The following is a 3,212-nucleotide window of genomic DNA, read 5'->3' on the forward strand; positions in this document are numbered from 1 at the left end:
CCACAGAGAAACCTTGTCTCGAAAAAACAAAAAAAAAAAAAACAAAAAAAAAAGAAAAGAAAAACCAAAAAATAAAATTTTTTTTTTAAAAGGAAGAAAGGAAATGCCTTACAAGAAGCATACAGAAGACCAAATAGATTGGACCAGAAAAAAAAAAAAGTCCCCTCACTTCAAAACACTAGACATACACAACAAAGAAAGATTACTAAAATCTGTAAGCGAAAAAGTTTAAGTAACATATAAAAGCAGACCTATCAGAATTACACCTAATTTCTCAATGAAGACTCCAAAAGCCAGAAGGGTCTGGACTAGATGTCCTGCAGACTCTTAAGAAAACACAGATGAGCCGGGCGGTGGTGGCGCTCGCCTTTAATCCCAGCACTTGGGAGGCAGAGGCAGGCGGATCTCTGTGAGTTCAAGACCAGCCTGGTCTACAAGAGCGAGTTCCAGGACAGGCTCCAAAACCATAGAGAGACCCTGTCTCGAAAAAAAAGCAAAAAAAAAAAAGAAAAATAAGAAAAGAAAAAAGAAAACACAGATGCCAGTTGAGATTACTATAACCAGCAAATTCAAATACCATAAATGGAAAAAAAAAGTTATTCCATCAAACTTCAACAATATCTATCTATATATAAACCTAGAGGTACAGAATGTGCTGGAAGGAAAATTCCAATTTAAGGAGGTTAAATACACTCATGAAAACAAACACAGGCAATAAATAATCTCACACCAGTCAAACCAAAAAAGAAGAGCACACACACTTTCACACACAGATACTACCCCAACAACAAAATAAGAATCAACAATCACTGGTCACTGTTATCTCTCAATATTAATGGTTTCAATTCCCTAATAAAAAGACACAGACTAACAAAATAGATGTGAAACCAGGACCCATTTTTCTGCTTCATTCAAGAAACACATCTGAACATCAAGGATAGATATTGCCTCAGGGTAAAAAGTTAGAACAAAAAAACAGTCTAAGCAAATGGATCTAAGAAACAAACTGGTGTAGCAATTTTACTATCTAACAAAATAGACTTTGAACCTAATCAAAAGAAAAATCCTTATCCCAACAAACTGAAAGACAGAAGAAAATATCCAAATTAACAAGATCAAGGGGAAAGGTTGAGAGGAGGTTCATAACGACAGACATGGAAGAAATCCAAAGACTTATAAAGACACACTTCTAAAACCTGCACTCTACCAAACTGGGCCAAAAATATATATAATAAATGGATAATTTTCTCAATAGGTACCACTTACCAAAGTTAAATCAAGATCAGATAATTTAAATAGATCTATAACCCCTAGTAAAAGAGAAGCTAACAAAGTTGCATATCTGAAATAAACGTGTTCTAGATTCCGTGCCGGTACTGGGATCTCCAAGGCCTAACATCTTCCTCATTTCAGTCACTGAAACGCCTGCTTCTAGTCCCTAAGAACTCTCTTGGCACACTGTGCCAGGTTCAAAATAAATGCTTATTTTTAAAAAGGAAATCTATATATTGACTTTTTTTAATCAATCATCTATTGTGCAATCAAAATTAGAGTTCTTGGCTTTAAACAATGACTAGGGCCTCCAAATAACTATTAAGACTTATTTAGCTTTGTGGGTGGTATTTTCATGCAAATGAGCAAGGGTGGATGGACTCTCTGTTCTGTAGTTCTGCGTTTGGTTTTAACGCTCTGTACCGTCTGTGTACACGGTATGTTAAGTCCTTAGATACTGAAATGACTGTTTTTGTGCAACTGTATTGTGAATAAAGCTACCTCTACCGCAGTATTAAACACAAGGACAGGCAAACTGATTGTGTGTTCTGACTTTTTTTTTTCTGACTGCTGTAACTTAAGTTTTGAAACTGAATTGCTTTAATAAATCGAAGAGTTGTTAACAAAAAAATAAATACTCATCTTAACGTGGGTATTTACCTCTATTGCCTATGTGTAATGTCTGTCTCCCCTCTATCCAGGACAAATACCTCTTCCCTTCTTTTCCCTTGTACCCTGCCCCCTCTCCCTGGTCCCCTATCTCCTTTACCAGCACATCCTAGCCCATTCTAACACAGAACTCCCCTTTACTTGCAATCATTTGCTGCTGTTTTCTGCCTGAGTCAGAAAGCAGCCACTTGAACTTTTCCTCCCCATTTAATAAAGGCTCTCCTGTGAAAACTGGTGTTTGGGTGTGGTTTGTGCCTAATCATGGGGTCCAGGAGGACCCACTGTTCAGGGTCTCCTTCAGTTGTAATATCTAACATTATCAAGGAGCACATTTTAAAGTAGTTAAAATAGAATGGAAGTGGTGTCACAAATCTTTAATCCAAGCACTCAGGAGGCAGGGCAAACAGATCTCTTAGAGTTCAAAGCCAGCCTCATCTATACAGCAAGTTCCAGGCCAGCTAGGGCTACCTTGTGAGACCCTGTCTCAAAGAAAACAGATAAACAGACGGACAGAATAGTGAAGTAATATGTTTAATTTTCCATAATTTTATGGAAACTATGGTGACTTTCTCATACAAAGTTAGCCTTCTACTTTAAATCCAAGCATACTTAAGTTTACCCATGATCTCTGATCATCAACTCCCAAATCCCTTTGAAAATCATTTGTTATCAAAAGCTGCTTGACTTCATTTGGCAAGAAAATACACATGCACACACAAACAGAAAGATAAAACACTGAAGGGAGATCCTCAAACAAAAGAAGTAATCTCTATAGGAGGACAGACATAGGAGGAAAGAAAAACCAACTCAAAGGTTAAAAACCTATGAGTATTTTACAAAATAAACATGTAAATTACCATAAATGATGTTGTTCAAACAATAGGAAAAGGATAAAACAAAAATGTTAGCATGTCTTATCCTAGCTTTGTCAACAAAACGATCAATGTATTAATTAATATTAATGATTAAAGATGTGGGCTGAAATTCTTTGAGAATTCAAGATGGATAGGAAGAATCAACAAAGTTTAAAAACAAACAAACAACAGCAACAACAACAATAAAAAAAAAACAGCAGCACTTCAGAAAGTGCTGAAAGACCCTGGAAGACATTAAACCTACATATGAAACACTGAACACTAAAGACAAAGAAATTGAGCCACATTTTTCATTTCAAACTGTTCTTTGGGTATGAAGAAACCATCCTGAATATATAGATAGCAATTTAACTCAAATGACTATCTACATATATAAAAGTCTTTTTTTTTTTTTTT

The 3,212-nt window shown here is 35.8% G+C and overlaps 1 protein-coding gene across 1 annotated transcript in view; it reads right to left on the reverse strand.

Annotated features, from left to right (window-relative positions):
• Exoc6b (exocyst complex component 6B) overlaps positions 1 to 3,212 on the reverse strand; it is a 500,761-nt gene that overhangs the window by 471,307 nt on the left and 26,242 nt on the right. The window lies entirely within an intron of this gene.

The sequence above is a fragment of the Microtus ochrogaster genome, unplaced genomic scaffold (assembly GCF_000317375.1).
Source record: "Microtus ochrogaster isolate Prairie Vole_2 unplaced genomic scaffold, MicOch1.0 UNK62, whole genome shotgun sequence".
In the NCBI taxonomy this organism is placed as follows: Eukaryota; Metazoa; Chordata; class Mammalia; order Rodentia; family Cricetidae; genus Microtus; species Microtus ochrogaster.